This window comes from Somniosus microcephalus, chromosome 2 (genome assembly GCF_052327205.1).
Source record: "Somniosus microcephalus isolate GS21.2 chromosome 2, FLI_Smic_1.0, whole genome shotgun sequence".
NCBI classification, from domain to species: domain Eukaryota; kingdom Metazoa; phylum Chordata; class Chondrichthyes; order Squaliformes; family Somniosidae; genus Somniosus; species Somniosus microcephalus.
In genome coordinates, this window is record NC_140988.1 from 386121036 (window position 1) to 386132952 (window position 11917).

An 11917-nucleotide genomic window follows, 5' to 3' on the forward strand; every position below is an offset into this window, starting at 1 on the left:
CCCAATAGTTTGCTCGATGATGTTGCGGGTGGTTTGATGGCTCTCGTTGTATGCCTCCTCAGCAGCGGTCCTGGGCGCGCGGAGCGGGGTCATGAGCCAGGTACACAAAGGATAGCCTTTGTCCCCGAGTAGCCATCCTCTTGGGGGAGGCTGTGCCTCGAACATGTCATGCACAGTACTCTGCCGCAGGATAAACGCATCGTGGCTGCTGCCTGGAAAGCTGGCATTGACAGCCATGATGCGCTGCTTGTGGTCACACACCAGCTGCACATTCAGAGAATGGTAGCCCTTCCTGTTGCGAAACTGCTCGCCATGCTCCAGAGGGGCCCGCAAAGCCACATGCGTACAGTCAATGGCGCCCTGCACCAAGGGGAAGTCCCCGAGTCTTGCAAATCCCAAGGCGCGCTGATGCTGGCTCTCCAGGGCCATGGGGAAGGAGATGAATTGGCTTCTCCTTCTGAACAGTGCTTCGGTCACCTGGCGGATGCAGCGATGTGCGCCGTACTGGGAGATGTTAGCTATGTCCCCAGCAGCGGATTGGAAGGAGCCGGTGGCATAGAAGTTCAATGCCACCGTCACCTTCACTTCCACCGACAGAGACGTCCTGCACCTGAGCTTTGGACGCAGATCTCTGCGAAGCAGGTGGCAGATCTCTGCAACCACCTCCTTTCGGAATCGGAGCCTTCTAACACATCGCGCGTCAGTCATGTTGAGGTAGGAGCGCTGCTGGTGGTATAGCCTGACTGGGTAAGGCCTACGTGGCCGACGCCTGTAGCCCCCTCTGCCTCTAGCCAAGGCTGCCCCTCTCACAATGCGTCTGCGAGCCCTACGGACATGGCGCTGCAGCTCCGCGTTGGCACCCCATGCAACCCCCATCAAATCCTGGCAGTCAAATTTCCAAAAGGCCACTTGCAGCGCTCTGGCCTGAGTCCAAAAATACCTGAGCTGTTGCTGCTTGAAACCAGTTAGCTATCCTCCTTGTTGTGTGTCCAGAAATGCGTTGCACAAGAGTGTTTGCTGCAAAATGGCTGGCCTTTATACTGGAGGGTACGTCCCCTTTAATTTGCGCCCCCCCGGGGCCCGCGCTGGCTGTGTTGCGTTCCTTTTTTCAAACGCTCCGGACGCCAGCTGCACAATGGGGCGGTCCGACTGAAGTTTGGAATCGGGGCGCGCAAAGGGCGTTGCACAAGGATGTGACGTCATTTTCTGCGCGCGCAGCCGGGCGGGCACTAAACTTTGCGCCGGCGCTAAGGGTCAACTTAATTTGGGGCGAGGCGCAAACTGCGCTGCACCTGGGCGCTACACGCATAGCGCCCGAAATTCACTTCTCTTAAGGCGCTAACTGCTGGCGCAACCAACTGAATTTCTAGGCCCATGTGCCTTAACTTTACATGCTAATTGTTAAGTCTGTGAATTATTTAGTTAATTAAGACACAGACTAAAAATAACAATAAAACAGGTCTTTGCTGGTTGGAGGTAGGGACTACACTGAATACAAGATTACTGCACAGTGCTTATATACCGGTGTGTTCACCCCCGGTATTACGTCTACAGCAGCCTGAGAAAGTCGTACATCTCTTCAGGTGGAACAGGCTTAAGCTCTCTTAAGGTGGAACAGGTTACATACACAACACTCCTCCCTTCTTAGCTTTATAGTCATCCCCCCCATTTAACATAACGTAATAACATATATACATATATAACTTCATGTTTAACGTAACATATCACAGATTCAGTCTCTGCGGAAAACAGTTCACAGATTCAATCTCTGTGGTGTAGTCGGTTCACGTTACTCATTCAATAGTCCTTTCATGGATTTAACAGCTTGAACTTCCGAACTGATTTGGCTCCGTTCGGAGGGACCACGTGTGTGATCTGGTAGAGGTGATAATGGTTCAGATGGGTCATCTTCTGTTTTTACTTTTCCTTTTCTGCTTCTTGGAGACTCTCTGGGCTCCATTGTCAGCTGCCACAGCTGCCAGCTGCATGCGCAGTTCCTCCTTCTCTTCCTCCTGTTTCCGTCGTAGAGCCAGCTTCTCCCGATGTTCCGTAGACTTTTGGTGCTCCTCCATGATTTCTGCACTTTGGGAGTCGAAGTTACAAGCTGGGCAGGACAGGACATCGTAATATTCGGTGTCGTCCACCAGGTCATGGTAATATTCGGTGTCGTCCTGAGCTAGACCAGTGAGAGGGTCGTCTATTTCCTCCATACCCAGCTGGACGTTAGCCAGCTCTTGTTCCAAATCCAGACATCTTTCCTGAAGAGACTTCTTCATGTGTACCTCTGCATCCAGCTTTTTCTGGGCTTTCAGCAAGTCGTTTACTAGTGACCTCATTTGTGATTTTAATACTTCAACTTCCTTTGGAGATTGATTGATCGGACTATGCAATCCCTCTACCGGAGCAGCTGTTTCAGCGGTCTGTTGTTCTACACTGACGTGAGTCAGCATACTTTTGGCATCCAATGGCTGCTCTGTTGCAGTCGTTTCAGTCTGTGTCGTCACATCAGCCATCTCAATGACTTTTGTGAGCTCCGAACCCTTTTCCTTTGAAGATCGCAGCTCGTGTTCAAGTTTTTCCCATTTCAGAGTCTTGTCCCTCAGCATATGAAGGAGTTGGCTGACCGTTAACTCTTCTGACACCAGATTATGGCACGCACCTTCAGAACCTGAATCAGCTTTGATTCGTTCGGCCTCCTCGCGCAGATGGTTGGTGTGCTCCTGCTCCATTTTCTCCATCAGTTGCTTCTGTTGACTTTCCAGATTCTCCCACTCTGTAACAAAGAACTTTTTTATTTTATTCATCTCTTGCTCAAAACGGCGAATCATTTGTTCTAATTGCTGTTGTAGTTTGAAATGGAGTTGAGTTCGAGCCCAGTGTCCCTCAAAAATGTGCATATCAGTAGACTTGACAGACTCAGAATTCTCTGTTAAACTATGTTGTTGTTGCTCAGTGGAATTCTGTGCTGAAACTTTGTCTTTTGCACATGGGTTGGTCTTACCATCATCAATTCTAGAGTCTGGGCTGATTATCTGCACCGAGTTCTCACTCTTTATGGCTTTTAGCGAATGCCAGTCCATATTTATGTTTCTAAACCACTCCCGGCCTAGTAGTGGTGGACCTCCCTCCGGTAGCACATATAAGTCCATTATTTGACTTCCTTCGCCCTTGTTGGCCACTGCAACCTTTATTGTCCCGATGGGGTACACTCTCTGCCCCGTGTAGGTTGTCAATATAATTTCCGTATCCTGTAGGGGAATATGTTGGAATAACCTTCTGTAATCTTTCTTATTCATGACCGACAATGCCGATCCAGTGTCCAATTCCATTTTTACTTGGACTCCTTCTATCTGAAGAGTAACCCAAATTGTCTGGAGGTCTGCACCCTTACCAACGTTGAGTACCCTTAAGCTAGCCAGTTCATTACTGCTAGCGTCTGAATCGGACTCCTGTTCGGCCACCTTGTGTACCTTTGCGTATTTCCCTTGCGGTGACTTCTTGTTGCTGGTCTTCTTCCCTGACCTGCATACTCTAGCTATATGTCCAAGCCTACCACATGTTCTGCATTCTTGGTTTTTAAACCAACGCTGGTTCTGATCATGCGTTGTCTTTCCACAACGATAACATTTGCCAGAACTCACACCCAATTTGTGTGCACTGAGCTCCGGTGACCGTAGCTGCATTACTGCCGTGCCTCTCGCTGCGGCTTCGTGTGCTGCTGCCATAGTGACCGCCTTCTCAAGCGTCAGCTCATTCTCCTCGAGCAGTCGCTTTTGTGTATCTTGTTTAAATAAACCACACACAAATTTGTCTCGTAGTGCTTCTGTCAGTCCCGTTCCAAACTGACAATATTTCGCTAACTTACGTAATTCCATCAAATATTCAGCATTGCTTTCATTCTGTAGCTGCCTTCTGTCGTAAAATTTAAATCGTTCCGCTAGCATCAGCGGCGTGGGGTTTAGATGATCTTTCAGGACAGTAACAATCTCATCGAACTTCTTATCCGCCGGTTCATCTGGTGATAGATAACAGGTGTTTCAATTGCCCGTATGTCTTCGCACCCATTAAATTTAATAATGTTAGTGCTTTATCAGCCTCACGAATTTTATTGGCCTTACAATAATTTTTAACTCGTTCAACATATATGGCCCAATCTTCGATGTCACTATCAAAGTTGCTAATATTCCCATGTTTAGGCATTGTAGTACTTTATCAGATTTGCAATTTCTCAGATTTTTTTTTTTTTTTACTGCTATCCAAGATGGCGGCTTCCCGCTCTTGCCGTCATCCTCCGCCCACAAAATGGCGGTTTTCCCACGCTTGGCGGTCTTCACCCGTCACCCAACGCCGTCTCCCTTCAGCCCCGAGTGCGGCCCTTATCTCCGCCGCGATCGATGGCCCGCGCTTTTCACCGCGGCTCTCGCGCCTTCAGTGTCTGCCGACGCTGCGCCTTTCAGCCCAAGTGCGGCCCTTATCAGGGATTGCGATTGATGGCCCTTATCTCCCGATCGCGATCGCCCTTGTACCTCCGACTTCCCCAGCCCTGTCTTTGCAGCCAACGCTGCTCGGCTTACCCACCACCGAGGTTGAAAAAGAAGCTGCAGGATGTCTTCTGTCCTCCAGTTTTCAGTCGCTGATGGAGGCTTCAGGGTCCTAATGCCTGTCGCTTCCAGTGGGGTGGTGCGGTTTGAAACCTTTCTTCAACGTCCTGTCTGTGGACGAAGCCGCCGTGGAATAACTGCCGCAGGGTAAGAATCTGACTCGTCGCCAGTGTTAAGTCTGTGAATTATTTAGTTAATTAAGACACAGACTAATGAGTAACAATAAAAACAGGTCTTTACTGGTTGGAGGTAGGGACTATACTGAATACAAGATTACTGCACAGTGCTTAAATACCGGTGTGTTCACCCCCGGTATTACGTCTACAGCAGCCTGAGAAAGTAGTACATCTCTTAAGGTGGAACAGGCTTAAGCTCTCTTAAGGTGGAACAGGTTACATACACAACACTAATCTCTTATGCGGGACCTTATCGAAAGCCTTCTGAAAGTCCAAATATACCACATCCACTGGTTCTCCCTTATCTATTTCACCAGTTACATCCTGAAAAAATTCCAGTAGATTAGTCAAGCACGATTTACCTTTTGTAAATCCATGTTGACTTTGTCCGATCCTGTCAATGTTTTCCAAGTGCTCTGCTATTACATCTTTAATAATGGACTCTAGCATTTTCCCCACTACCGATGTCAGGCTTACCGGTTTGTAATTCCCCGTTTTCTCTCTACCACCTTTTTTGAATAGTGAGGTAACATTAGCTACCCTCCAATCCATGGGTACTGTTCCAGATTCCATCGAATGTTGGAAGATGATCAGCAATGCATCTACTATTTCTAGGGCACTTCCTTAAGTACCCTAGGATGTAGATTATCAGGCCCTGGGGATTTATCGGATTTCAATCCCGTCAATTTCCCTAATGCCATTTCCCTACAAATACTGATTTCTTTCAGTTCCTCCCTTTCATCAGACCCTATGTTCCCCGACATCTCTGGGAGGTTATTTGTGTCCTCCTTTGTGAAGACAGATCCAAAATATGTATTTAATTGGGATGCCATTTCTTTGTTCCCCATTATAAATCCCCCTGATTCTGACTGCAAGGGACCTACGCTTGACTTCACCAATCTTTTTCTCTTCACGTATCTATAAAAGATTTTAAGTCAGTTTTTATGTTCCCTGCAAGCTTACTCACATATTCTATTTTCCCCTTCTTAATTAATCACTTTGTCCTCCTTTGTTGAATCCGAAACTGCTCCCAATCCTCAGGTTTACTGCTTTTTCTGGCCAACTGATACGTCCTCTCCTTGGATCTTATGCTATCCCCAATTTCCCTTGATAGCCACGGTTGAGTCATCTTTCTTGTTTTATTTTTATGCCAAACTGGGATGAACAAATTCTGTAGTTCATCCATGCAGTCTTTGAATGTTTGCCATTGCCTATCCACCGTCAACCCTTTGAGTGACATTACCCAATCAATCCTACTCAACTCGCACCTCAGACCATCGTAGTTTCCTTTATTTAAATTCAGGACCCTAGTCTCTGAGTCAACTACTTCATTCTCCAACTGAATGAAGAATTCTATCATATTATGATCGCTCCGACCCAAGGGGCCTCGTACAACAAGATTGCTAATTAATCCTTTCTCATTACATAGGAGATTAGAGCTGAATGCAATAAGGGCACAGTCGTTATCATGGGTGATTTTAATCTACATATAGATTGGGCTAACCAAATTAGTAACAATACTGTGGAGGAGGAATTCCTGGAGTGTATATGGGATGGTTTCCTGGGCCAATATGTCGAGGAACCAACTAGAGATCAGGCCATCTTAGACTGGGTATTATGTAATGAGAAAGGAATAATTAACAATCTTGTTGTGCGAGGCCCCTTGGGGCGTAGCGATCATAATATGATAGAATTCTTCATTAAGATGGAGAGTGAAGTATTGACTCAGAGACTAGGTACCTGAATTTAAATAAAGGAATCTATGATGGTATGAGGCGCGAGTTGGGTAGGATTAATTGGGGAATGTTACTCAAAGGGTTGACGGTGGATAGGCAATGACAAACATTTAAAGATCGCATGGAGGAACTACAGATTTTGTTCATCCCAGTTTGGCATAAAAATAAAACAAGAAAGATGACTCAACTGTGATGCATTGCTGGACATCTTCCAAAATTCTATAGACTCTGGAAAAGTTCCCATGGATTGGAGGGTAGCTAATGTTACGCCACTATAAAAAAAATGTGGTAAAGAGAAAACAGGGAATTATAGACCGGTAAGCCTGACATCGGTAGTGGGGAAAATGTTAGAGTCCATTATAAAAGATGTAATAGCAGAGCACTTGGAAAACAGTGACAGGATCGGACAAAGTCAACATGGATTTACAAAAGCTAAATCGTGCTTGACTAATCTACTGGAATTTTTTGAGGATGTCACTGGTAAAATAGATAAGTGAGAGCCAGTGGATGTGGTGTATTTGGACTTTCAGAAGGCTTTCGATAAGGTCCCGCATAAGAGATTAGCGTGTAAAGTTAAGGCACATGGGATTGGGGGCAAGGTATTGACTTGGATAGAGAACTGGTTGGCAGACAGAAAGCAAAGAGTTGGAATAAACGATTCTTTTTCCGAGTGGCAGGCAGTGACTAGTGGGGTACCGCAGGGATCGGTCCTTGGACCCCAGCTGTTCACAATATATATTAATGATCTAGACGAGGGAACTAGATGTAATATCTCCAAGTTTGCAGACAAAGCTGGGTGGGCGTGTGTGCTGTGAGGAGGATGCCGAGAAACTACAGGATGATTTGGACAGGTTGGGTGATTGGGCAGATGCACGGCAGATGCAGTATAATGTGGATAAATGCGAGGTTATCCACTTTGGTGGCAAAAACAGGAAGGCAGATTATTATCTGAACGGCAATAGATTGGGAGAAGGGGAAGTGCAACGAGACCTGGGTGTCCTTGTGCACCAGTCACTGAAGGTAACCATGCAGGTGCAGCAGGCGGTTAAGAAGGCAAATGGTATGTTGGCCTTCGTAGCGAGAGGGGTCGAGTACAGGAACAAGGATGTCTTGCTGCAGTTGTACAGGGCCTTGGTGAGACCACACCTTTAGTATTGTGTGCAGTTTTGGTCGCCTTATCTGAGGAAGGATGTTCTTGCCATGGAGGGAGTGCAGCGAAGATTCACCACTGATACCTGGGATGAGGAGAGATTGGGTTGATTGGGCTTATACTCGCTGGAGTTTAGAAGAATGAGAGGGGATCTCATTGAAACTTATAAAATTCTAACAGGACTAGACAGACTAGATGCAGGAAGGATGTTCCCGATGGCGGGGAGCCCAGAACCAGGGGTCACAGTCTAAGGATAAGGGGTAAGCCATTTAGGACAGAGATGAGGAGGAATTTCTTCACCCAGAGAGTGGTGAATCTCTGGAATTCTCTACCACAGAAGGCAGTTGAGGCCAATTCATTAAATATATTCAAGAAGGAGTTAAATATATTTCTTAAGGCTAAAGGGATCAAGGGATATGGGGAGAAAGCAGGGACAGGGTACTGAATTTGGATGATCAGCCATGATCTCATTGAATGGTGGAGCAGGCTCGAGGGGCCGAATGGCCTACTCCTGCTCCTATCTTCTATGTTTCTATGTTTCATTCAGCCCCTCGAGCCTGCTCCGCCATTCACTGAGATCATGGCTGATCTGCGACCCAGCACCATCTACCCACTTTGCCCCATTTCCCTTTATACCTTTGGTTAACAGAAAGATAATCTCTGATTTAAAATTAACAATTGATCGAGCATCAATTGCCGTTTGCGGAAGAGAGTTCCAAACTTTTACCACCGTTTGTGTGTAGAAGTGTTTCCTAACTTCACTCTTGAAATTGTGAGATTAAGACAAGAGTCCACTAGTAATTGGGAAACTTAGGACTGGTAGTACGAAGATCTTCACATAAGAGTGAACAACACATGGGATGAAGACCCAGATCGGGGAGTGGAGGCAAAATCAGTAAAATTATTGAAGTGACAATGGAATGCTGCGAGCGGGGGACATTAAAGTTTCTGCATGGATCCATAACTCATCCATAACTATCTTGTGATCTTGTAACCCCCAGTGAAAGAGAATCACTCTTTTCAAAATCCCGTTTCAGGAACTTTCCCTCATCCAAATCCCCTCATCTGGTCTGTGTGGTGAGCCCTCACGTACAGCACAGCCCAGTTTAAAGCCAAGTCATCGCTCACGATATTCACCCGCAATGCACCAGGTACATAAAGATTTAATGATTATTAGTTAATGTTAACTCACCAAAAAAAAATATATATATTCTAGTATATATTAGGGAACTCATGGCAGCCACCTGTCTTGCGGTTGCTGAATCCTACATAATAGACAAACTATGCTGCAGTTGTACAGGGCCTTGGTGAGACCACACCTTGAGTATTGTGTGCAGCTTTGGTCGCCTTATCTGAGGTGAAGGTGCTCCCACAGTGGCATTAGGGAGGAAGTTCCAGGATTTAGACCCAGCGACGGTGAAGGAACGGCCGATGTATTTCCAAGACAGGATGGTGTGTGACCTCCCCACAGCCTCGGGGCCCAGGCCCCTCCCCACAGCCTCGGGCCCCAGGCCCCTCCCCACAGCCTCGGGCCCCAGGCCCCTCCCCACAGCCTCGGGGCCCGTCCCCTCCCCACAGCCTCGGGCCCCAGGCCCCTCCCCATAGCCTCGGGCCCCAGGCCCCTCCCCACAGCCTCGGGGCCCAGTCCCCTCCCCATAGCCTCGGGCCCGTCCCCTCCCCACAGCCTCAGGGCCCAGGCCCCTCCCCACGGACTCGGGGCCCGACCCCTCCCCACGGCCTCGGGCCCCAGGCCCGTCCCCACAGCCTCGGGCCCAGGCCCGTCCCCTCCCCACAGCCTCGGGGCCCAGGCCCCTCCCCACGGCCTCGGGGCCCAGGCCCGTCCCCACAGCCTCGGGCCCAGGCCCGTCCCCTCCCAACAGACTCGGGCCCAGGCCCGTCCCCTCCCCACAGCCTCGGGGCCCAGGCCCGTCCCCTCCCAACAGACTCGGGCCCAGGCCCGTCCCCTCCCCACAGCCTCGGGCCCGTCCCCTCCCAACAGCCTCGGGGCCCAGTCCCCTCCCCACAGCCTCGGGGCCCAGGCCCCTCCCCACAGCCTCGGGCCCGTCCCCTCCCAACAGCCTCGGGGCCCAGTCCCATCCCCAAAGCCTCGGGGGCCGTCTCCTCCCCACAGCCTCGGGGCCCAGGCCCCTCCCCACTGCCTCGGGCCAGGCCCCTCCCCACTGCCTCGGGGCCCGTCCCCTCCCCACAGCCTCGGGCCCGTCCCCTCCCCACAGCCTCGGGGCCCCGTCCCCTCCCCACAGCCTCGGGGCCCAGGCCCCTCCCCACAGCCTCGGACCCGTTGCTTCGCCACAATCTCGGGCTGAGATCCTGGACGGGCAGTAAATGGCGGCCTCACCAACATGCCGAGAAGATTTATTTAAAGTCCAATTTCATTCATTGTGTGTAAAGCACCTCAAGACGTTTCTGTGACTCGAGGCATGGTTTTCACATGCGGGCGAGACCAGAACCATGGAGTCTTTAAATAGGTGCAAGAAAGATCTACAGGGACCATACCAGAGCTGAGAGGTTGTAACTATCCGGAAAGGTTGAACAGGCTGGGGCTCATACTGAGGGGAGACCTGATAGAGGTCTTTAAGATAAAGGGTTCGATGGGGTAGGCAGAGAGAATGTTTCCACTTGCAGACAAGACCAGAACTAGAGGCCATCAATATAAGACAGTCACTAATAAATCCAATAGGGAATTCAGGAGAAACTTCTTGACCCAGAGAGTGGTGAGAATGTGGAACTCACTACCACAGCGAGTGGTTGAGGCGAATAGTACAGATGCATTTAAGGGGAAGCTGGATAAACACATGAGGGAGAAAGGAATAGAAGGATATGTTGATGGAGTGAGATGAAGAGGGGTGGGAGGAGGCTCGTGTGGAGCATAAACGCCAGCAAGGATCTGTTGGGCCGGATGACCTGTTTCTGTGTTGTACGTTCTATGTAATGAGCATCAATTGAAGTCTCTCTCTTTTATTAGGAGTGCGGCCTCCAGTCTCATACAAGCACGTTGCAGGATCTGAGATAGATGCCAGCCCCATTTATTTGAACGTCTCTCCCTTTTTCTGAACCCCCCCTTCTCGCTCTCTCCCCCCTTCTCGCTCTCCCCCCACCTTCTCGCTCTCTACCCCCTTCTCGCTCTCCCCCACCTTCTCGCTCTCCCCCACCTTCTCGCTCTCTCCCCCCTTCTCGCTCTCTCCCCCCTTCTCGCTCTCGCCCCCCTTCTCGCGCTCTCCCCCCCTTCTCGCTCTCTCCCCCCTTCTCGCTCTCTCCCCCCCTTCTCGCTCTCTCCCCCTTCTCGCTCTCTCCCCCCTTCTCGCTCTCTCCCCTTCTCGCTCTCTCCCCCCTTCTCGCTCTCTCCCCCTTCTCTCTCTCTCCCCCCTTCTCGCACTCTCCCCCCTTCTCTCTCTCTCCCCCCTTCTCTCTCTCCCCCCTTCTCGCTCTCTCCCCTTCTCGCTCTCTCCCCCCTTCTCGCTCTCTCCCCCCTTCTCGCTCTCTCCCCCCTTCTCGCTCTCTCCCCCCTTCTCGCTCTCTCCCCCCTTCTCTCTCTCTCCCCCTTCTCGCTCTCTCCCCCCCTTCTCTCTCTCCCCCCCCTTCTCGCTCTCTCCCCCCTTCTCGCTCTCTCCCCCTTCTCTCTCTCTCCCCCCTTCTCGCTCTCTCCCCCTTCTCGCTCTCCCCCCTTCTCGCACTCTCCACCCTTCTCTCTCTCTCCCCCCCTTCTCGCTCTCTCCCCCCTTCTCGCTCTCTCCCCCCTTCTCGCGCTCTCCCCCCTTCTCGCGCTCTCCCCCCCTTCTCGCGCTCTCCCCCCTTCTCGCTCGCTCTCCCCCCTTCTCGCTCGCTCTCCCCCCTTCTCGCTCTCTCCCCCCTTCTCGCTCTCTCCCCGCCTTCTCGCTCTCTCCCCCCTTCTCGCTCTCTCCCCCTTCTCGCTCTCTCCCCCTTCTCCCTCTCTCCCCCTTCTCGCTCTCTCCCCCCTTCTCGCTCTCTCCCCGCTTCTCGCTCTCTCCCCGCTTCTCGCTCTCTCCCCCCTTCTCGCTCTCTCCCCCCTTCTCGCTCTCTCCCCCCTTCTCGCTCTCTCCCCTTCTCGCTCTCTCCCCCCTTCTCGCTCTCTCCCCCCTTCTCGCTCTCTCCCCCCTTCTCGCTCTCTCCCCCTTCTCGCTCTCTCCCCCCTTCTCGCTCTCTCCCCCCTTCTCGCACTCTCCCCCCTTCTCGCTCTCTCCCCACTTCTCGCTCTCTCCCCCCTTCTCGCTCTCT